At 43.2% G+C, this 25,077-nt stretch overlaps 1 protein-coding gene across 1 annotated transcript in view; it reads left to right on the top strand.

Moving 5' to 3' along the window:
* The first annotated feature begins 686 nt into the window (after positions 1–686).
* The window catches only part of MAPRE2 (microtubule associated protein RP/EB family member 2), a 296,029-nt gene continuing 271,638 nt past the window's right edge, over positions 687–25,077 (top strand). Inside the window, exon 1 of the mRNA XM_033933722.1 lies at positions 687–836. The gene's annotated coding sequence lies outside the window, so the exon portion shown is untranslated. The remainder of the gene's footprint in view (positions 837–25,077) is intronic.

Below are 25,077 nucleotides of genomic sequence, written 5' to 3'. Positions count from 1 at the left end.
CCTGAGCTGAGATTGGGCAGGCAAGGTTTGCCCATAGCTACACCACCAATTATGTTAAGTACAAAAAAGTGCACTTCTGTTTTTTAATTTCTCCAGTATTGCAGTAGTTCTGAGCTTAATTCCTTGTGGTTTACAGTTCCATTTTAGTCTTTATATTTCTACTTCTGTTTTCAATTCCTTGTTCTGTATTTGCTGTGTTTTGTGTATAAAGAAGTCATCTCATTTAAAGTTCTTTTAATATTGGCAGATCGAGGCTCCGTCCTTAATTTCTGTCCTGGGCCCCAGCATATCTACAACCCGCCCTATGCTATCCCCCACCCCCTCTCCAATTTTTAATCTGTTTCCCGACCAAAGCCCACATCCAGCTCTTCTATCTGTGGGGCTTGGACATGTGCCTGCTTTGCCCACACCGAGAGCTAACCCCCCCCCCCCCTCCTAAATAGTGACGTAAACAGAAACCATCTGCGACCCAGAAAACGAGACTCCCTTTGAAAAAGAGCGGGGCTGATAACGCAAGCGCTCTCCCTGTCCCCTAGGACCCTAACAGCAGACAATAACACAGGCTGAACTTCAGAGTTCAGAACGCCGCGCGCCTCTTTGCCCTGGCGTAGGAGTCACGTGGCCCGCAGCCGGGTGGCGCCGGAGCTAAAGTGGAAGGGCAGAACCCCGCCCCCTCCTCCTTCGTCCCGCCCCCGTAGCAGCTGTCATTGACTGAGAGAGAAAGAAAGGAGGCGGTGGCGCTGGAGCAGGTGAGCGGGGTATGCTTAAAGGTGTACGTACCCGTACGCCAGCCCTATCGGACACCCAGCGAAAAGGAGCGGCAGCGGAGTGCCTGGGTAAGTGTTGCCGTGGCTTGCTTCCTTCTCGTAAGTGCCGGCCCGAGAGGGAGGGTCTGAGGCTGGTTAACTCCTTGTGTGCCCTCGCGCGGCGTGGAAGGAACATCTGGCGGCGGGGAGAGCCGTGCTTTGTGGGCTACCGGCTCCCCAGTCCGTGAGGGTGAGAGACGGCAAAGGAGCTGCCACGCTGGCACCTGTCACGCTTTCTTTGACCCGTCGTTCGTGGGACTGACAGCAAGAACCTACGGGGCTGGAGTGAGAAAAAGAGAAGGGAGGAGTTAGAGGGTGGCTTGGTTTTTCTTCCTTTCTTTCTACATTATTGTTTCTGGTTCCTATGCGTGGCAGGGGCTAGGTTTCTGATTAATCGATTAATACACTGATAAATATGTAAGATGCAGGGAGCTTCACAGCCGCCCTCGTAGAGCGGGGCTCTGTGCGTTTCTTGTCTCTTCTTTTGGAAATACTGTAATTAGGACGAGGGAAGAAGTGTTTTCAGACGCTAAAATCTCTGGTGTAATTTTGTCAAACAGCTGCGCATCTTGCTCTCTCTGGATTACTAGGCGATGTCTCGGGGGACGGCGTGTTTTTCAGTTATCTTTTCTGAGGGGGAGAAAGCCTTTCCTGCCTTTTTTTCGGCTAAGGCCCATTCGCTTAAAGCATAACTTCATGTCGAAGTTCAGGTCCATCTGGAAAAGCCTGGATTTTCCATTTCTTTGGTTAACCGGGGATTCCCTTCCCCATTCTCGGAGACCTTGAAAAGGGGTCCCCTAGTTCCTTTTTTTTTTTTTTTTTTTTTTTAAATCTTTATTGATTTTCAAACTTTGACAGTGCAATACAATTAATTGAACATAAAATACTGCATAAAACGCACTATTAACTACAAAAGTAATACATAAAACAATCATTTTCTCCCATCCTTCTCCCAATTATTAATACAATATGACATATGATGTGATTACAATATTATAATTAAGTAATTTAAATCCTCAAAATACATTTCCCTCCCCCACCCTGGATGTGTAAGGAAATCTAAGAAAAGGAAAGATATATGACCCTTATTGCGAGGTAACAAATGTATTCAATGGGCTCCACACTTTATTGAATGAACTACTAAACCTCATACATTCCGCATTCATTCTTAATGGTACTGCTGAAAAAAAACAAACAACCAAAACGAACCAGGATTTTTTTTTTTTGTTGTTTTCTATTCAGTTACACTCTGAATAGCCGAGATGTGGGCAGTATTTTGGTGATCTTTGCTTGATCTGAATAAGATGCAGCTGCATGGTAGTTCCTGAGATATCTTCTCGTGTTCCACCCCCCCCTTTGATATTTTGTCTTTGCGGATTGACTTGACAGATGCTGCTTCGCAGTATAGTGTAAGCTTCTGTTGCTCTGTGAATGTTAGTTGAAGAACTTTGTCTAGGTCGGAGACCTTACTTTATACAGGATGAACTGAAACCTGTAGATTTGGTGCGTCCAGAGAGGCTCGAGTTGATGCACTGGTTTTTCTCACTTCTCCACATAGGTAGCCTGCTGTTTAGGTGTTTTAATGCTGTGAATAGGGGTGGAGTTGATTCTTCCAGAAACTGGATTTTAAATGTAGTGATGGAGCAACTAATATCAGTGCATAGGAACATGCCTTGTACAGTCAGGCAAGGTGTGTTTGGTTTCTGTGGCGTTGTGTTGTTAGGCGTATATACTTAGGTTATTAATTAACTGTATTTAGTTGTGTTTTTATATTTAGCACATTAATTAAATGTGGTTATACTGTATTTTGCTGTTCTTTAGGCTTTGATGTATTTTTTTTAAGTTGCTGTAAAATTTACTGGGTAACTAACTAGTGGTTTCATCTTTATAGCAATTTTTGAAAGCTCATTTGATCCTGGGAGGTCTTTGAAACAGTAAGAGCTAAAAGCACCATATTTGAATGGATAGTACAGATTTCCTAGTTTAAGAGCTGCATTATTTATATTTTAACATCAGTTCCCTCAGAACCCCATTTGCGTCCAGTGTTGAAACACTCATACCGCTAAGGCAAATCCGAAAATACTTCAACAACGAACCATTCAATCTCCTGGTACAAGCGCTAATCCTAGGACTCCTGGACTACTGTAACATCCTATACCTGTCATGCCCAACTAACATTCTAAAACAATTACAGACAGTCCAAAATACAGCTCTTAGATTGATTTACTCGCTGAAAAAAAATGACCACATTACCACTGGCTCCCAGTACAAGCACGCATACAATACAAATTCTACTGCACCCTATTCAAAGCCCTAAATGGAAACGGACCAAGCTATCTGAGCAACTGCCTAAACAGGAAAAACACATCCAGACCAAGGAGAACTCATGCACACTTTACACCCTCCCAAATCAAAGGTATACGAAGCAAAAAAATATATGATGGACTATTAGCCACCAGAGCAGCAAAACTAGACCGCCACCTTTCCAATCTGCTGACTATAATGCCCAACTACAAAACATTCAGGAAAGAACTTAAAACCTTTCCATTCAAGAAATTTGTCAAATGATCTAACTAAACCTGATTGACCCTCCACAGATCTCAACGAAGACTACATCTATTAACCATGTATTCCCTGGAAATGCCCAGGCCAACTCTTGTTGTAAACCGCCTAGAACTGAAAGGTATTGACGGGATGGAACACACCAATGTAATGTAATATCTATAAATATGCACCCCAAATGGTGGAATCCCAATATGTCAACATTCATAATGAAGCACCCAACCCACAGCTCCCTTAAATTCCACCTACCATACACACCCATATCCTATATAATATTGATGCATATACCTCCACCTTCCTATGTCCCTATTCCCCACCCCTTCACATTCCTACACACCCTAGCACTCATGTAGTCATTGTGCACACAATGATACACAACTTCCACACACCTCACAGCTTTCCCATGCCCCCAAATAAGCCACAAATCACATGCTTTTCTCAAACCTGTGCTGGAAATCATAGTTGGTCTGCTGTCTATTAGTTGTCTTTCAAGCTCTTTTTATCTATCTTATTTATTTCACACTAAGGGCTCCGTTTACTGAGGTGCACTAATGGATTTAGCACACACTAAATGCTAAGAAGCCCATAATGACCCTTAGGGCTAGATTCACTAAGCAAACCAATCGTGTGCCGATCAGTTTGTGACCCCTTTACGACCCGATTTCCCTCTGACTCGATTCACTAACCTCTGTCCCGATCATCCTCCGATCTGCGCATGCAAATGAGGGGGAACAGCATTGAAATGCAAGCAGGTAGCGATTCACTAACAAAATCCCTGCAACACCGACTGGGCTGGCCAATCACAAACAAGCGACTGTTGGGGATCAGTCGAACTGCTTTCCAACTGCCATCTCCTGCTCTCTGCCTGCTGCCTACCCCAACTTTCCAGCTCTCTGCCCCCGACTCTGCTGCGATTTTCTCCTGCCGGCCTACTCTGCCCCGAATCTCCTTTCCTGCTCCCTGCCCTGACTCTCTGCCAATTTTCTCCTGCCGGCCTGCTCTGCCCCCGACTCCTCCTGTTCTCTGTCCCAAGTGCTGCCCTGGCCTTTGCCCCGTAGTGTGAGCCCGTGGTTTTAACCCGCAGGTTTAAAGCAGGTTAAAACCATGGGCTCACTGGACTAAAGTTAAAAGAAAAAGTCGCTGCTCTTTGACGCATGCGCAGATCATCTATGCATGCGTTGGGATCACTATAGAGCGATCCGGTTGCTCGGTTGGGGGTGTGATTCCGATCGCCCTCATTTGCATGAGGGCAATTCGTGAATCAGCCCCGGACACGGATCTGATCCGTGCCCTTAGTGAATCTAGCCCTTAGTAAAAGGAGCCCTACAATAGCTGTTATAATTGGTGTTTTAAAAATAAGGTTAGGCAGTGATAGGCTACGATGTAAATAAGTTACCAACAATATAAGCTGAAAACATTGTAGTTCCTGTGGAAAATGCTATAATAAATGAAAGAAAGTAATTGTGAAATTGATGCTTCCTGTTTAGAAGAATGTGAATTCCATTTCCACACCTAAAATAATGGGAACAGTGATACTGACAGGTTGTGAAAGAAGGGATGTTTCACTAATAGCAAGAATGCAAGTGATACCTACAGCTGTGGATAAAGTAGTATGGTTGCTGTTAGTCCACTTTAAAGGTAATAGAAATAAAAGAAAATATGGTGATATTTGTTTTATTGGACTAACAATCTGTTTGAAAAGCTTTTGAAGGAAGAACTTCTTTCTTCAGGTCAGATATGAGTAAATATTAAAATATCTATAACTAGTCTTTAACCGTTTCCTATCGTGTGTCCTAGATAATGGGACATTCCAAAAATGACATAGTGTGACAAACCCGTAGCCAGCTTTGTCCCTGTAATGGATAAAAGCAGAGCACAGTCCCTGGTCAGGAGAGCTGACCAGGTTAAAAGTAAGGATATTGAATTGGCTGACTACCCCTCAGACATTGAGGTAGATCAGGAAGGGTTTAAACCTAAGAATATACCGCAGAGAATGCCATATCAGAATAAGTTCATCAGAAAGCCTGATAGGACTTTTACTGAGAAATGGAGACCTAGTCCTGCAAGGTATGCACATTATCAGCCTAGGAGAAACCAGTGTTATTTCCCTAGGGATTTCCTGCCCAACCCCCCTGCTCCTAGGAGAGAGAGGTAGGGCTACGACACACGTAAAAGCAGAATCCTGAATCACAGAGAGGGGAGCAGAAACCAAGGGGAAGCTGAGGAGCCCAGGCAAAGGCACGACCAGCAGTATAGCAAAGCAGCAGATGAGAAGAGAAGTCTCTCTCTCCTCAACTACACAATAGCAAGGACATAGAGATGGTAGAGGACTTCCCAAGCCTGACCCCAGCTGCTGCTGAGAAAGCTGAGGCAATGGACACCACAGAGCTGCCTCTGGAAGCTGACCATATCCCAAAGGGAATGGAGGTTAGTCCATAAGGGAAAGTGAAGCAAAGCTGTGCTTGTGTGCTGGCTCTCTGTAACCTGAGCCCAGCTGGCCTTGATTAGGGAGAGAAGGAAAACCTCTGTTTCACTTTAGGATTGCCCAGAGGTCAGTATTTGCTTAAAGAACTGTATTGTTGATAGTGTGAAGTCTCTGTGATAAAGCTTCAGTAAAGCTCACAGCTTATCTGATACCCTGCTGTGATCCGTGGGCTGGGAAGCTCAGCTGATGCTAATGAGCCTAGGAGTCTGCTCTGGAAACTAAACACTTTACCCAGCTAGGTTAGCTGGGAAGCCTGGAACTTTATTTCTAAAGGTTGTTACTTCATTTTTCTGCTTTGTTATGCAGTTTGTTTTCATTGTTTGAAAGTTTATTTTCATGGCATTTATGTTTATTTGAACCCTGGTGAAGAGGACTATCTTTAAAGCAGAGAAAGTCCAGGGAACTGGAACTGTATGCCATACTTGGTGATCAACCTCCAGAAAATGGCTATGTTATTGAACTGTTTTACCGGAATCAGATCTCAAGAATTGATATAGCAGTAAACAGAAACCGGTGTATGGTATGTTTCAATAGCTTCAATAGAATATGAGTACGCCTCAGCCCTACCACTCCACCGCTGTACTATCTCTTGACTGCGGAGAGAATTATGTGGCACTTCATCATTGGCCGCTCATAACCATTTTAAATCTGCTACTAAATATTTTTTCTTTCTGTATTTGTATATTTTTTTAGAAAAAACTTTTAAAGCTTTAATGAGTAAATGTACTTAGCTTATGTGCATAGCTGTACTCAGCCAACGCCAGGGAGTTTAACCCAACATGTTTTGCACCACACAGGCGCTGCGTCAAGGGTCTCCCTATAAAACAATCAGTGCAAAAGAAGAGCCGTTAGTGTAAATTCATCCTAACCGTCCCCCCTCGTAAAATATTCAGTCTTCTTAAATTTAAAGTTACAAACACCCTTACCGAGGTCGCGCGTGTCATCCGACTCAATTAGTATCCAGAGTAAGATGGCAGCGGCGTTCACCTCGGCATTTAAATATCCCTATCTTTGTATGAGGCAATAGGGATATTTAAATGCCGAGATGAACGCCGCTGCCATCTTACTCTGGATACTAATTGAGTCAGATGACACGCGCGACCTCGGTAAGGGTGTTTGTAACTTTAAATTTAAGAAGACTGAATATTTTACGAGGGGGGACGGTTAGGATGAATTTACACTAACGGCTCTTCTTTTGCACTGATTGTTTTATAGGGAGACCCTTGACACAGCGCCTGTGTGGTGCGAAACATGTTGGGTTAAACTCCTTGGCGTTGGCTGAGTACAGCTATGCACATAAGCTAAGTACATTTACTCATTAAAGCTTTAAAAGTTTTTTCTAAAAAAATATACAAATACAGAAAGAAAAAATATTTAGTAGCAGATTTAAAATGGTTATGAGCGGCCAATGATGAAGTGCCACATAATTCTCTCCGCAGTCAAGAGATAGTACAGCGGTGGAGTGGTGGGGCTGAGGCGTACTCATATTCTATTGAAGCTATTAAAACATACCATACACCGGTTTCTTTTTACTGCTATATCAATACTTGGTGATCAAGCCATTCTGACAACTATATGCTGTTTTTGTTTTATGCTTAATTTTTGCATTCCACGAGGGTGGCTGTAAGTATTCAGACCCCCTGTTCAATAAATCCTAAGTATGTGAATTTGAACAAACCTGTTATGTGTCTCCTTTTTGGCAAAGTATCTCAGTGTGGCCTGGCAGAATAGTCAGGTGCCTAGGTCTGTTTTACCTGAAAAGCCTTCCTCTTTCCTGGGGAAGCCACGCCGACAGGTCAGGATTCGGCACAACTAAGCCGCCTGCCGGTCAGAGCAGGGGATAGCTGTGTGACAAAGTGGATAAACAGTCTGTATGGACTAATAAAGAGCCAGGGACACAAAATATTTGAATTTACAGATTTATGACTTATTTGCATTATGTTTACAATAGCCGTAAATGATAACGGTGAATAATACAAAACTTTGCTAAAATAATTACGATTGGAACCAGCGTAATGTAAAATTTATTATGATAGGAAAAGGTTAAGCCCATTACATTAACGGGTGCTAGAATAGATGTCTTGTCTGTCTTTTTTTTTTTGTCTCTCTCTCTCTCTCTCTCTCCTTGGCTGCTGTCTGTCTGTCTTTCTCTCCCTCTCTTGCTCTCTGTGTGTCTCTGTGCCTCTCTCTCTCTCGGCTGCTCTCGCGCTCTCTCGGCTGCTCTCGCGCTCTCTCTCTCGGCTGCTGTCGCTCTCTGTGTGTGTGTCTCTTCTCTCTCTCTCTCTCTCTCCTTGGCTGCTGTATGTCTGTCTCTCTTTCCTTGGCTTCTGTTTCTTTCTTTCTCTCTTTCCTTGGTTTCTGTCTGTCTTTCTCTCTCTCTTTCCTTGGCTTCTGTCTGTGTGTCTTTCTCTCTCTCGTTGGCCGCTGTCTGTGTGTCTTTTTCCCTCCCTCCCTTTCCCCACCTGTGCCCCGCTCCCCCTCCTTTGGCTGCCCCCACCCCACCCCCTCTCTGTGGCAGCGCCATGGCAGCGAATAAACAAGACCTCATCCTTGACCCGCACAATGAACTCAAATTCTGAGGTAAGGGGTGTTGGTTCGCTGCTGGCGGGCAGAGAGTGCAGCTTCTGTAAGCTGCAATGGTTCTCTGACCCAGAGGGGAGAGTGGAGGCAGAGGAAAAGGCCGTGCGGCAGTGGTTGTGGCCTTTCCTCTCCTAGCTCCGTAGCTCGGTCGCCATCGCCTCCTTCTCTCCCCAATATCAGCTCCGAACATGCGCACGTGCTTCGATTGTCCACGTGCACATGCCACACTCTTTAACATTCTGCCATCCACGGAGCTACGGATCACGGAAAATACAGTTAGGAGTGCGCCTGTGCACTTAGGGTTTTATTATTAGTGATGAACTGTGAAAAGTATGCCAATGATAGGAGAGGGGGAGGGGGTGGGAGGAGAGAAAGAGATAAAACAAGAAGAAATAAATGGTTAAAACAGAAGGCGACAGTATAAATTTATGGTTTGTAATATAATAGGAAGCCCAGAACCCTATCAAACTGTGCCTAATGGGTGCCAACATATTTCTTCATTTTGATTTCAAAGATTTTATATTCCTGGATTGGTTTTAAAGTTACTTCTTAGTATTCTGACCATAAGGTCATTAGTGCAGTGTCCAGATTTGGAAAAATATATATGGAGGAAGGAGTGGCCTAGTGGTTAGAGCTTCAGCCTCGGCACCCTGATGTTATGAGTTCAAATCCCATGCTGCTCCTTGTGACCCTGGGCAAGTCACTGAATCCTCCATTGCCCCAGGTATGTTAGATTGTGAGCACACCTGGACAGAAAGGGAAAATGCTTGAGTACCTGATTGTAAACTGCTTAGATAACTTTGATAGGCGGTCAATAAATACATCCACAAAGGTGTCACCCATGCTCCCCTTGTTGTGTTTCATGTGATAACCTCTCTCTCTCTCCCTTGAGATAATAATTGGAATATTTTTCATGTTTCACTTTATATATTTTAAAATTGCTATCTTTTGCTCATATCTGACCTGAAAAAGAAAGCTTGCCAAAAAATGGATTGTTATTCTAATAAAAAGGTAGCACCTTTATTTTCTTTTCTATCTGCTAATTACCTACAGATATGTCATTCCAGTTCAATTCCTGTCCACCTAGTATTTGCCATGTCTATTAACAGTTCACAAGGACATTAACATCCTTTTACTAAGGTGCGGTAGCCGTTTTAGCGCACACTAAATGCTAATGTGTGCTAACATTTCCATAGATATAATGAATGCGTTAGCCACGCTAATTTTTAGTGCGTGCTAAAACGGCTAGCTTGCCTTAGTAAAAGGACCCCCTAAATTTCTGGTTTGATGTGTTTGTCATACTTAACTGTGTATTGGTACTTCAAGAGCTGGAATGGAGAAAAATCTATATGTTTGTTCTTAAGGAAGAAAAGCAAAAATATTCTGTCATTTTCAGCCTATGGCAATTTTGCATTTTAATAAGCACTGGCCACTTATGGGGCTGATTTTCTTCAATGCTGAACCATATCCATCTACTGGTGATGTTGATGACTACTGGAATTTATCTGGATAGTGTTGAGGTTCAATACTGGTACTTAGATTACTATCTGGGCAGATTAGCATGGTTGTTTATGCAATCTAAATCAGTGTTCTTCAACCACCGGTCCATGGACCAGTGCCGGTCCACAGAAATTTCCTGCCAGTCCACAGGGCCAGCACGTGCATCAGGCCCAAAACAGTGTTCTTCAACCGCCGGTCCACAGTGCGATTGATGAGGCGTTACCTTCGAGCCAGCTCCCTCTTCCTAACTAATTCAGTGCACAAAGCCACGGGCAGTGGCTCCTATGGACATCCTGTGCCTGAACCGGAAGCCTTCTCTCTGACGTTGCAACGTCAGGTGAGGCACGGGACGTGCAAGGTGCAATTAGTACTATTATGGGGGTGGGGTCTGGGGTGGAGATTGGGTAGAGATGGGCGGGGTCTGGCCCACTACTTAGCCCAGTGTTCTTCAACCGCTGGTCCACAGAATAATTCTTTTATTTCTGACGGTCCATAGGTATAAAAAGGTTGAAAAACACTGGTCTAGATCAGTGGTTCCCAACCCTGTCCTGGAGGAACACCAGGCCAATTGGGTTTTCAGGCTAGCCCTAATGAATATGCATGAAGCAAATTTGCATGCCTATCACTTCCATCATATGCAAATCTCTCTCATGCATATTCATTAGGGCTAGCCTGAAAACCCGATTGGCCTGGTGTTCCTCCAGGACAGGGTTGGGAATCACTGGTCTAGATAGTTATCTAGGCACTCCCCCCCCCACACACACATATTCAATACTAGTACCTACATAACTTCTGGCTCTGCCTTTGATCCACTCCCAGACTATTCCAGCTCTACTCAGATGGATATTAGATATTCAGCAGCACTCTAGTTAAGTGCCATTGAATATCTGCCCCTAAGACCTAGGCAGAAGGAGTAAACTGGGTGGAGTCACTCCTACCTAATTACCATCACTGTGTTTGACTATTGATGTGAAGTGGCAGTTTATTATTTTTTTAACCCCCCCCCCAAAAAAAAAAAATTGCTCCAGGTACATTAAGGGCTCCTTTTACGAAGCCACATTAGCGGCTTTAGCACGTGCGACTTTCCATCATACGCTAACCCCTGTGATAGCCAGAAAACTACCACCTGCTCAAGAGGAGGTGGTAGTGGCTAGTGCGGCCGGCAGTTTAGCGTGCGTTAAACCGCTATCCTCCTTCGTAAAAGAAGCCCTAAATTGTGAGCCCACCTGGACAAATAGGGAAAATGCTTGAGTACTTGTATGTAAACCATAATCCCTATCCCTTAATCGACTATATAAATAAATACGTAACAAACTGCATTAATCAAGGGACATGCTGTTGATCTAGAATAGTGATCTCAAACTCACGGCCAGCCAGGTACTATTTTGAGGCTTTCGGTATGTTTAAAATAATCACAAAAGTAAAATAAAACAGTTTCTTGATCATATGTCTCTTTAGCTATAAATTACAATATTATTATTAAGACTTGGCCAAAAGGAAAGATTTATAAACTATATATAAAGAGTTTTACTTCATGCAAAATTATCATTTCTGTAATAAGACATTAACTATTTTTTTCTGTGGCCCTCCAAGTACTTAAAAATCCATAATGTGGCCCTGCAAATGGTTTGAGTTTGAGATCACTGCTCTAGAAAAACATTAGTAGGAGACCAAATATCATAAAATTTCTGCAATAAACCACTTCTCTCTGCTATCAACCTTTCACATTTATAAATAACATAACCAATCCCCACCAAAACTGCAACACAGCATTAGCCGTCCAGTTATTAGCAATCAACTTCCCAGCCAAGGCCATAAGAATGTTAAATAACCTTATCTAGAGTTACATGCGAGATGGACATCCTTTCAAAAAATGCATTTTAGAACAAGATACAGCCTGTTTGAGATAAACATCCTATGTAAAGACCAGAGTAGAATTGTCCAAATAAGAGAGATGTGCACTGGAAAAAATGTCCTCCAATCAGTCTGATGATATGAAGGTCTTTATTGTTCAAATATCAAAATGACACATTCAACGACTCAATGACTCAACATGTACATGTTTCGGCCCTCAGGTCTGCCTCAGGAGTCTTAAAAAGCGTGAAGGATGAAATACACAATACACTGGCACTCAATTGGATCTGACTAAAAGGTCAATCATGGAAGAATACCATTGTTCTGTCTTTTGAAGTAGATGGATAAATGATTTAGGAGTGGAAGTAGACTGTCTATAGAACAACAGCATGAGCATCCATTTTATAAACTAAAATGTCCAGATTATGAACAGGGATAAACAAGGTGCATGAGCATATGTAGAATAGCAGAGGACCCTTGTTGCAAAATGGTCACACAGATGTTCATGCAGAGCTGAAGGGTAGCCTAATGGTTAGAATAGTGGATTGAGCATCAAGGGATGGGGAGCTTTGGGACCCAGGTTCAAGTACCACTTCAACTGTTTGACTTTTTTAAATTGTTTGAGCCCTCCATGTACAGAAAATTACCTACTGAAACTGAATATTTAAGCCACCTGCAAGCCTGAAGGCTACTGAAATGGTGTATATTCAAATATAGTAGGTATTTTATGTTCCTGGAGAGCACACAATAAAAAAAAAAAATCAAATACCTACTGTACTTGAATATACATCACTTCAGTAGCCTTCGGGATTGCAGGTGGCTTATATATTCAGTTACAGTATGTATTATTCTGTCCCTGGGGGACTCACAGTTAGACTAATCCCATATTGGCTATTTTTTTTTTTTAAATCCCTTGGTCCACTGCACTAACCATTAGATTACTCCACATACCTGCTTCTGTTAAGAAAGGCCATAATAACTTGATGCTGTCATAGTGTCTGGTATCCCTTGCTGGTTTCACATTCAGGGGAAAGGGAGGGGAGCAGAAACCACTGGAGGGATTAAAGAGGTCACTTCTGGTCGGCCGGCTCGAGCAGCAGGTAGGCGATGCATGTGGCATATGTTGCCACGCCCACTGTGCAAAATGTAGGAGGGAGGGGCTTTTAGAGTCATTAAACAGACTATCTATTGAATGAAAATATCAAGTTTATGAGTTTGCCTGTTTTGAGTTCACAACTACATTTAATTAAAGAAAAGTATAATTGAGACGTGTGATGTAAAGCCTCATCTGCAGACAGCTATTCTGAAAGTGAGCTGGGATGAAATATGTTGTGTGGGTGTTCAATACTGTTGTATTGCACTGTAAGTTTATGGGAAGTAAAAATAACCTTTTATTTTGACCTATAGTTCCTCTGGGAATCATTGTGCCAGCTCCTAGTCTATTGCTTTGTAGCTACCTTGTGACTCTGCTTGCTAGGCCTTCTCTCTAAGAAGTATGTTGTGGGGCAGGCCGGGGTCTAGCTTTAAACTCTGAAATTATGGTGCTTATTATTTTCTGTGTATTTCTTAGGAAGGATCAAAATCAAAGGAGGAAGATTGCTTGTGACTGGGATTTGTAAACAGAGTGTGTCTGTCTGCTATGCAGAATTTGGCTAATTATGTGTGTGTGATAGTCCTTACTATATATGTGTGATAGTCCTTACTATATATATACACCAAGAAATCCTGCAGAATCCAGCTGTTCGTCTTCCCATCCCTAAAATTATGTCATTTCAAAAGATTCCTCGACAAAACCTTTGCTTACCAGGCGGCTAAGCTGAACCCTTGGCTTGCCCAAATGATACTCGAGGCCCCCACTTACCTTAGTTTTGGAAACTTCTCAAAACGCACCTTTTCCGCGAACCTTTAACCCCTTTTCCCCCTGCCTCTCCCCTCTCCCACACTCACCCCGTTCCTTCTGCCCCCCCACTTGCCCCCCTCCCCCCACTTGGTCTCTCTCTCGTTATCTCATACCTTCTAACCCTACCTTCTGTATTACTTTTACCTCTGCTAAATCTCAGTTAAAGCATTCCCACGCTCCCCTCTTCATTGCCTGTAACTTTGTTAAAATTTTGTAAATCCGTGTGTCATCGCGGATCTTAATTAACGGATGTGAACCGCCTAGAACTTATTGGGTATGGCGGTATACAAGAATAGAATTATATATATATATGTGTATATGTATATGTATGTGTGTGTGTGTCTGTGTATATATATATATTGCCCTTCTAACAGAAATGGTTCACAATATTTTTAGTAACTATAAACTATATCATAAATGATCCAGATTCCATAGGATTTCAAGGAATCCCTTAAAAACAATTCTGCATATAATCAAAAGCCTACATAAACTGTTTAAACTCCAGAACTTCCTCTGGAATTCCGCAGTTATGAAACTTCCTGATTGTTTACATTTATTTATTTGGTTTTATGTCCCATCCTCCCCAAAGAGCTCAGAACCGGGTTACAGTTTACAATCAAAGCTTTACAATATACTGTATAGTTACATTCATAGTGTTACATAGGTTATTCTAGATATTGCATAGTTTCAGAGCAGTGTCTTGCAAACTTTGTGAAGCCACGTTAAGACATTAATAATATACATGGGTTGCCTCAATTTCTGTAATAATAATTTCTGTATTCATGCAGAATTCTCCACAGGAATAAGGTCTTGCCACAGAAGCATCAGTATCTGGTATGGTTTATCTCCTCTCCTTTTCCTAGAACCAAGGTTCTCTCACTTTCTCTCTGCTGTACACAACCCCAGCTTGTGTTTTGGCAATACACAAGTAGGAAAGCAGCTATTTGTTGGGTTCCCCCCTCTGACCCCCTTCTATTCTCACTCCCCCCACTCCCCATGTCTGACTATTAATGTGAACTGTGTGACTGCAGAGTGTTCCATAGAATTCAAATTAGCAGTTGGGCCCAGGATAGCAGGAGAAGGCGGCTTAACAAGCAGTCAATCTCCTCCTCTTAGACGCGCATTGCTTTGTACAGCAGGAAAGGAGTGGGTGTTGTGGGGCTTGAGAGCACATTGGGCGTTTTTTGGGGTTTTTTTTTATTTAATGAGGTGGGGCAAAGAACTGGGTGGTCAAAGGGAAGGAGAGCAAGCTTGGGGGACAGAAAACTGATGGCTATGCTAACGGGAAAAGAGTGTGGGGAGTACAGCTGCAGGAGTCTTGGCTGGAAGTTGGAAAGAGTGAACAGCAGAGAGAGAGAGAGATATGAGGATTGAAGCTGCCAAGAGGAAGGGAGATCAAGTGTAGGAAGAGTTCAAGCTAATCAGAGGAGAGTTGAGTCTGATGAGAGTACTTTGAGGGATATCCGACCTGGGGCAGGGAGAAACTGAGTCTTTTGATGGGAGAATTCAGCACAAACGAATTACAAATAAAAAGCATGCAGCATTTTGAAATATTTTGCACGGAATTCCCCCAAACATAATATACAAAACTAATTTATTTCAAAGTATTTGGTTTGATTATACATTTGTTACAGATTTACTCTGGGAGAGGTGATCATGAATGAGTTTAGTTCTAGGCGTGAGAGGTTAAGAACCTGTTTGCGAATGATTGATAGATATTAACAAGTAATTTTTTTTTTATCCAACTCTTACTGTAATCCACCTGAAGCTTACTGATAAAGGTGGGATAGAAATCTTAAAATGTAAAATTAAATTTAACTGAAGAGAATGCACCAGCCTCAATTTTGTCATTTTTCACAAACGGGCTTGAGGATAGCCTGCAACATGAAGTTCTGTGATCAACAGTATATCACTCACTATTTCCCAATATTAAAGCACTTTGATATAACAAAGTATTTTTCAGTTCCGGTCTATCTAATTCTCCAATAAAAAAAAAAATTAAACTGCATCTACTTTACTAAGCAGAAGTGTATTGCTAATTTCAGTTCTACTTCTAAGTATTATTTATGAAAACAAAACCCATGCATTGGCACCATGTGTGGGAGAAGTTGAGAGATCAAGCATTTTACCTTACATTAGAGATAACAAAACTGCTATTCTGCATCTTCCAGAAAGAACATCCATCATGATGATGATCTAATCTAATCATAGAACTTAAATGGTTGCATCACAGTGCCTTTCCTTTGCCTTGGAGCACAACACGGTCAGACTATTGGTCCATCTCCATTCCTGACTGCAACTCGATTCTGTAATATTGAAGCTATAAATAGATAGCACAGACTGCCTGAAAGCGTTCCTCTCCAGTACAGAGGCAAGGGCCAGCTCAGTTCAGACAACATAGACAATCATCAGCAAAATCCTTAAATTTGTTGTAGTGACAATAAATTGTCCGATTTGAAAACGACAAATGATGCTCAAAGAATCTTGCATGCAGATGAGGTTCGCAGAGGCCTGCGGAAATCCCATCTGATCAGTCATTGGAGAAAGTTTACCCCCTCCCCTTATGATGTGCGCTATCAGCAAAACAACTAAGATAACTTTTTATTTATTTTTTTTTTTTACACTGCTTTGGTGGGACAAGTCTTCCCCTCATGCAGTCGTAAGCCCCTCCCCCCCCATATGATGAACTTCTACCTTGCATGTGCCTTCAATACACGTGCCTGAGCCGCATTTTTTACACACTATCGGCACCTCTTGACCTGCCATTAATTTTGGAGTGTTAAAGGCTGGCACTTCAGTTTGTGCATCACTAGGCAATGTCTGGGCATCGGCCAGAGTGCTCATTTTAATATTAATGACCTCATTGTACTACATTTACATAGCAGAATCAGAGGCTGTTACAAAGCATGGAAAAAAGCCTGTGGGGAGCCATTTTGTGCATTGGTAGGTAAAATACTTTATTAATTTTATTAAAAATTCAATTTTCTATATCGTTCTCCCAAAGGAGCTCAGAACGGTTTACATTTATTTATTTATTTAAAATTTTATATACCACATAAAAACTATGCGGTTTACAAAATTACATGCATACATATTTAAGAAATGCTAAACATGTTTCTACAAGACAAACACAAAAAGACATTAACTAACGGTATCATTATTAAAATCTTCTTTTAAATTCATCCTACAAGATGGAAACACAAAATCCCATAAAATCATTTACAGGACAGGAAGGCAGTAACAGAGAATAGCATTAGCACAGGAAGGCATTGACAAATAATTGCGTTTTCAACATTTTCTTAAAGTTCAGTCTCCCATCACAGAATCGCAGAATACGAGGCAGCGCATTCCAGAACTTGGCGCCAGTCACAGACAGCATTGTTGCCACAATCTTAACATGAGAGACTAACATCTTACCCTCCAAACTCAGTTTCATACTATTTTCAGATCTCAAACATGAAATTATTCAGGTAGGCATTTTTCCCTGTCTGTCCCAGTGGGCTCACAATCGATCTAATGTACCTGGGGCAATGGGGGGGGGGGGGATTAAGTGACTTGCTCAGGGTCACAAGCAGCAGCGTGGATTTGAATCCACAATCCCAGGGTGCTGAGGCTATAGCTTTAACCACTGCGCCACACACTCCCCCAGTAAGATTTGGTTTAGTGGCGATTGTTAAAGGCGTGGTGAGTTTAGAGCAGGCCCCGTGAAGTATTTTGTGTGGCCCCGGTCGAGGGCGATGCAGTGTTTTTTCCTCTGCTGCCCCCGGGTGTTTACCGTCTTGCTGGCTCCCTCCTCTGTCTTGCTGCAGCGTTTGCGCGGCCCCAGAAACATTTTTCTCAGACAATGCGGCCCAGGGAAGCCAAAAGGTTGGACACACCTGGTTTAGAGCATCAGGGCCTAGATCTCTGCAATCAAAAGCACAAACCAGGCATGTAACATCTGGGGTCAGCTTCCTGTCAGAGAAGGGGAGGAGACAAGCTGCTAGCAGAGATCAGCTGTGGTTTTTGCACGTGGCCCAGCATTTCTGCCCTGCTTTTTCAGCCTCAGATTTGTGCAAATGAGGCCCCGCATTGAATCTCTGCACACAGCCCCATAGGCAGGATTACCATGGGTCTCATTTTCAAAGCAGTTACTAAGGAACTTTATTAGTCTAAGTGCTTTGAAAATACACTTCCATATCTGCTTTTTAATTAGAAACTCGGCTCTCTTGCTGCTCCATTAGCTAATTCTTTTATATATACTATGTATAATATTACTGTTGTTTTAATGTTCCTACATGTAGCACATGTTATATAACAGTCAATGATTAATGATCCACACAGTTGCTATAGATCTTAAAGGGCCAGCAGCTTCCTATGTGGTTCCAGGTCTGAAGTTTTAATGATCAAAAGGTGTTCAGATTAAAGACACACGCGGTCATTTTTTAAATACTTTTGAGATATTGAAAGTGAATTAAAATAAATATGTGCACGGACATGAGAGCAAATACTTTTATAAAATTATTTGGAGGCTGCTGGGCAGTACAATTTTTTTTTCTGTCTAGTACAGCTCAGGGAGGCAGCCACAGCACCTCCAATATATGAGAATACCTAAAAAAAAAATGCTTGGTCTTGGGTAACGCACAAGCCCCTTCGCAAAGGCTCACTAGTGGTTCTGAAAAGGGTTGTTTTCAGCATTATTGCAACAGACGGTACATGATCAAGGTAACAGGTTTAGTCAGTCACCTTGCCATTTCCCACTGAATTCTTGTTGTCCATAAACTTCTGGGCTACTGTCTGATCCGCTAGTAGCATTGATTTACCATCCTGCCACACCCAAATATAGTTCATGCCACACCCAAATATAGCAATGCAGGGAAGTACAAAATGACGCCACTTCTTTTCTCTGTAGTGGCGCTCATTTAGAATAGTCATTGAATAACAGAAGCCTATGGCTCTCGTATTCCAGTTTATCCAACTGCCAATAGGCTTTCAGTACACACTCCTTTCCCGACCAGTTCAGATACTGTGCTGTAACGGTGCAAAGCTTTGTGTTATCTTCATGTTTCTGTCCTATGCAGTGTGCTCATCCACATAAATAATTCATGAAAGCTGGTTCCAGATCTAGGTGTGTGGGGGAAGCCATGTGGAGAAAAATTGGGGGAGATCCAAATCCGAAAGAGACTTGGGTAGCCTACCAACCTCAGTTTATTTCTTCTATATCTGTTCTCTTGTTCTTCCAAATGATCATCGGCTTTTGTAAGTCCCTGACTTGCATGGCCACTTGAAGGGCCTCATTCTCTGTCCAACAGCCTCTGCTCTATTTCTGCCAACTGCCTCGAATGAGAATCAAACTTTTTGCTTATCTTGTCCACCACTGTTTAGAGCTTGTTCAGTCTATCATCTAGTGCTACTTGCACCAATTTACTTACTGGTCCTGGAGCTAGTGTTGGGAGTCTCTGCTATTTTGGAGGTATGTATTTGGATCTTATCTTGTCAACCCATCTCACAATGAACAGTATTTCAAAATTTCTTATCTTGTAGCATTTTCTGAATTTTCGTTGGTATACCATGCTCGCCAGTGTCTGAACTCAGCCACCAGACTCTCCATTCTTTTCAGACTCGACCCGCTGTGTCAAAGCTAAGTTTTATTGCTGAATTAAGCAAGTTGGTTGCAGAGCCCTATTCCATCACTTGTAAAGAAGAATGCTACATTGGAGAAACAAGACAGATACTAATGATTAGGATTATTTTACAAAGATATCTTGATTGGCACTACAATGGTTAATATTATCACCTCTGTCGAACAACATTTCAGAAAACCAGAGCACTGCATCAATGATTCTATGGTGAGAATACAAAAAATTAATTTTAAGGTAATCCAAGAACGTAAGACCTTTGAAATCAAAATATTTTTGACACCCACCAGATGGGACTTAAAGATCTTGGTTTTCTATCGCAACACAAACCATAAAATTATAATGCTTTGTCATCTTCTTCTCATCCTTCCAGATATCTGTTTCTCACCCACCCACCCCATCCCTCATCATTGAAATGCTTTTATGTTTCACTTATACTGTATATACTGATATTTGTCAACATGTTCTAATCAAAAGGTGTTCTAGTACAGTGTATGGTAGCACTATAAAATATTAGGAATTATTAGAAAAAAATGGAAAAATACAACATTAGATATGCATTGAACAGATACATTTATGATCAACCAACTCTAATTCCTAGCATCTTCTGTATTCTTATGAGTTTTGATTAGATTGTAAACTCTACTGAACAGGGAATGTCTCTTCATAATAGTAAGGTGTTATGCCATTGCTTGCCCTGAATCGGTGGCAAGGAATGATGCTACTATTTGGGTTTTTGCCAGGTACTTGTGACTTGGATTGGCCTCTGTGAAGACTGGATACTGGGCTTGATGGACCATTGGTCTGACCCAGTAAGGCTGCTCTTGGGGTCTTATTGTAGACTGGTGTTTCATAATATGACTTTGGGGTTTGGCCTTTGAAATGTGTATGCTTAACAAAAAGGTTGGCAAGCAATTAGGTTAAAATTGCTTTAAATGGCATGTTAGATTTTATTTTGAAAAATAATTTGGATAGTTCTGTTCTGTCATATCAAGTTCTTGTCCTCCTCTGTAAACCACTTTTTTTTTTTTTTTTTTTTAATTCTGATATGAGTAGAACTTCTATTTTATATATCTTGAGCCCAATATCAGCCAAATCCTCAAGCTACCTCTTGTCAAATGTTTGCTGTTTGAGAAACCTCTTTTAATTCTTAATAGCCTGTCTGTTAGGTCGGGATATTCCAGCTTCAAATTCTAGTAGGCCAGCTTGATACTGCAGGCATGAGGCCTTGGCCCAGTTCCTGGGTTGGGTGTCTGCTACTCAGCATGACTGAGCTGTAACTAATCATCAAGCATGCTCAGTATCTAAATAAAGACATAAGTGAATTACTATTCTTGTGGTGGCCAAGAACAGTATTAGGAGGGAGGTTTAGGGCTGTATGAGTGACTCAGTGACAGCGCTATACTGTCCTGCAGAGGGACTTGAACTAGACTCCCAGTGCTGGTATCTGTGCTGGTCGCTGGCTGGGGATAGAGATGTTGCTGAGGCAGCCATTAATAGCCCTTGGGAGAGGAAGCAAAGTATCAGCCATGGCTCTACAGCAACACCTAGTGACCAGATATGATTGTATGAGTGCCACAGAAAGAGTGTGGCTACATGACCTTTGGTTGAGAACACTCGTGCTATGGGTTTTAAACTGAGGGCTTTTATTTGAGTTCATGTGACTCTAAATTTGAACTCCTGTTCTTTTTCTTAAACTTTTGCTTATACAGGTACAAGCATTAATCCAGTTTATCAGACATTTCTTAAAATTAAAAATAGAGTGGTTTTTGAGGAAATTCAAAAGGTTCCACAGTGCAGGTTTGAGGTGTTCTGTGCTTTACTCAGCTAAGATGTGAATATATAAATAATCTTTAAAGTTTTTAGATTCTATATCTGTAAACACCAGAATATATGACAAAACTTTTGGTCATCTCTTAAAGGTACATTATGATGAAGAAAAAAAAACAAATGAAGGAAAAGGAGTGTGATGAGCAGATTTTTGTATCTAACTTTTCTTATCAAGCCATAAAGATGTGGAATAATCTTCCTGAGAACATTAGAACAATTGCTTATTGATTTGCTCTTAAGGAAACATCTAAAGACTTGGGCATTTCAGAGATTTAGCATTAGAAATAATGATTTGAATTTTATTGATTTATCTTGTGTAGTGTTTTCTTTCCCCAGGTGTGTCTGAGTTTTGACAGTTTGTCCCACTGAACTGGTATGTGTACATGTGGGATATAAGTATTAATATTTTAATCATCTTGTTCCCAGTCTCCTGGTTCTGTTTCCTTCTGTCTGTGCTCTGAATTCTGTTTCCAGGACCTCCTGTCCATTCACTATTTCTTTCTCTTCTCCACCTCCTGCCCTATAACCATCTTTTGTGTTCAACTTTCTAACAATCTAGTTTCCATCTCTTCCCTTCACCTCCTCACGTGGCCAACATCTTATTCTTCTCTCCCCTTCTCCTTCCAGCATCTGTTCCTTTTCAAGCCCTCTCTGACTCCCACAGTCCCACATCTCTCCTCTTCTTCTGCTCCCCCCCCCTTTGGGTCTTGGCATTTCTGCCTGCATGCCTGCCACCTCCTCACATTCTAGTATATCTTACCCTTCTACTACTCTTCACTTCCTCCCTGGTTCCCCAAAAACTTGCCTTAAAGCCAGCAGCTGTAGCGTCCAGCCTTCTTTGATGGAAGTTCTGGCAGGCAGGGCTCCAGGCTGGACAGAAACTGTTTTTAGTGCCGCTGGTTTTAAAGGCAAATTTTGGGAGGTCAGCCAGGGATGCTAGAATGCACAGGAAAGAGGGAGAGATGGTAGGTGTAGGAGAAGAGTGAAAATCCCAAACCATGGGAGGGGGAGGAAAGGGAAAGAGATGCCAGGTTACAGGGCAAGAAGAAGGTAGCTTAATACATTGTTATGTTAATCAAGTTTTCTATTCCACCGTAACCTATTCTGTTCAAGATTGGATTACATTACAAGAGGTTGGGTCAGTTATTATGGAAGTTACAATGGATAGTTTGACACTGACATTCAATGGAGTTGCTAATAAATTCATGTAAACCATTCTGAGCTCCCTTGGGAGAACAGTATAGAAAACTGAATGAATGAATAATTAAATAGGCTAAATGTATTAGCACAATTGTGATAATATGAACGAGGGTAGGCCCTGAGCCTAGGTAAGACAGAACCACGCATGGGTATTGGTGAAAGAAAATATTGTTTATTATAAGTATAAGGTAGGAGTCTTGTTTTATTCACAAGTAGGGAAGAGAAAATAAAACCCAAACATTCTTTACATGTAGGAAGGTTGCCCTGTAGGGCCACAACATAAATTATTGTTCCTCAGCACTAGTGCTGCCCGATTCAGGAAAAAAATTTTCGATTCGATTCAGCCTACTGAATTGGTTTTTTGATTCGATTCGATTTTCTGCCCAATTGGGTGTTTTTTTCAAACATCCTGGTGGGTTTATTTATAGCCTCTTCACCCCCTTTGCCTTCTCCTAACCACACTGGCGCTGTGGTTTAAACAAATAAAAAAGACTTTTCCCCTTTCTCTTAAATCCTAGCCCACGTTTGCAGTCTAACACCAGCTCTGGCATGATACACGTTTCAAATCTGACATATTGTAATTACAAAATGGAAAATAAAATTCGTTTTTCTACCTTTTGTTTGGTCATTATTCAAATCTTGTTGGTCCCAGGCTCTGGTTGTCTTCTGATAACTTGCTTGCCAGGGTCTCCTTCTTTCTCCATGCTAACCATCCATCTGCCCTCTCTGTCCTCCCCTTCTGTTTCCCTTCCCTCCCCAGGAGGTCTGGCATCTTTCCATTTTTTCATCTCCCTCCACAGATCCAGTTTTTCTTAACTACCCTTTCATCCAGTATCTCTCTCTCCTTCCCCACCCCCCAGGGTCCACCATCTCTCCCTTTCTTTTTCCAACTATCCTCCTATCCAGTATCTCTATCCACCCTCCACACCATCCCTTGTGTCCAACTTCTCTCCCTTTCTGTTCCTTCCCTCTCTAAATCCCATTGGCCATCATCTCTCTCCCTCTCCTCTATTTTTAGACCCATTATTTCTTCCCCCCCAAAGTCCAGCATATGCACATCTCTTTGAACCCCCCTTTCCTCCCTCTGTGTACTTCTACACCAGGGCCCCCATCCCCTGAAGGTCTGTCCCACCCCTGAAGGCCTTCAGCCCTGCACCCCCCTGGAGGCCTGTCTCCCCCTTGAAGGCCTGCCTGTCCTCCCTGAAGGCCTATGCCACCATCACTGGCTTGTCCCCTCTTTGAAGGCCTGTCCGCCCCCCCTTAAAGGTCTGCACCCCTTCAAGGCCTGCACCCTCCCCAAAGGGCTGCCTGCCCCCCCTTAAAGGCCTGTTCACCCGTTAAAGGCCTGCACCCCCCCTGAAGGACTGCCACCCCCCCCCCCGAAAGACTGCGCACATCCCCCCAGGAAGGCCTCCCTGTTCCCCCTGGCCTCCCTGAACGGTTTACCTTACAGCTTCAGCCTGCAGCCGAAGATCCTCTGCTGCGGTCCCGTCCTTCCTCTGACATCAGAGGCAGGATCGCGGCGGAGGAAACTGCTCAAAGCACTGCAGTGCAAAGACACTGTAACCGCGATCTTCAGCTGCAGGCTGAAGCTGTAAGATAAACGGTTCAGGGAGGCCAGGAGGAACACGGAGGCCTTCCCGCGGGGGAGGGGGGGTGCACAGTCCTTCGGGGAGGTCAGGAGGGAAGCCGGATGCAGCACTTCCCGACTGATCCTCCATCCTCGCCCTCTTAAACAGGTGTGGCAGTTGCCAGCCAGCAAGAGCAGTGCTGCCAATCCCACTTTAGGGAGCGAGGGGGAGAGGGTCCGAATCGGAAAGCTGATTTTTAAAAAAAATTTTAATAGATTCGAATTGATTCACCTGAAGTGAATCGGTGAACCGATTCGAATCGGGCAGCACTACTCAGCACAGCAGTACGCTTTACTTGTTTTTGGCTTGGTTCCCTGAGAGCAGTGGCGTACTAAGGGGGGGGGGGGGGGGGGGGCGGGCGGTCCGCCCCGGGTGCACGCCCTGAGGGGGTGCTCCGGGCCTGGTCATTGGCGTCCGTTCCCCCCCGACGTCCGGTTCTTTCCCTCTGGCCTCCACGCACCATTTAGAGTAGGGAAGCAGCCTGCAGCAAGATCGTGATGTCAGCGATCTTGCGCTGCTTTGTGCTGTTTCCTCCGCCGCGGTCCCACCCCCCTCCTCTGACGTCAGAGGAGGGGGGCAGGTACGCAGCGGAGGACAGCACAAGTAGCACAAGATCGCTGACATCGCGATCTTACTGCAGGCTGCTTCGCTACTCTAAATGGTGCGGTGAGGCCAGAGGGGAAGAACCGGATGTCGGGGTGGGGAGGGGGGGCGAGCGGTCCTTCGGGGTGGGGCGGGCAGGCAGGCCTTCAGGGGGAGATACAGGCCTTAAAGGGGGGGGAGACTGGCTTTTGGGGGGGGTGCAGGCCTTCAAGGGGGAGACAGGCCTACAAGGGGGTGGGACAGTCCTTCGGGGGGAGGTGCAGGCCTTCAAGGGAGGGTGCAGGCCTTCAAGGGGGGGGACAGGCCTTCAAGGGGTGAGATGCAGACCTTTAAGGGGGGAACAGGCCTTTGGGGGGCACCCTGGTGTAGAAGTACACGGAGGGAAGGGGGTGTTCAAAGAGACGTGCATATGCCAGACTTTGGAGGGGAAGAAATAATGGGTCTGAAATAGAGGAGAGGGAGAGAGATGATGGACCATGGGATTTAGGGAGGGAAGGAATAGAAAGGG

The sequence above is a fragment of the Geotrypetes seraphini genome, chromosome 2, assembly GCF_902459505.1.
Source record: "Geotrypetes seraphini chromosome 2, aGeoSer1.1, whole genome shotgun sequence".
Taxonomy (NCBI): Eukaryota; Metazoa; Chordata; class Amphibia; order Gymnophiona; family Dermophiidae; genus Geotrypetes; species Geotrypetes seraphini.
This window is presented reverse-complemented; position numbering and strand designations above follow the sequence as displayed.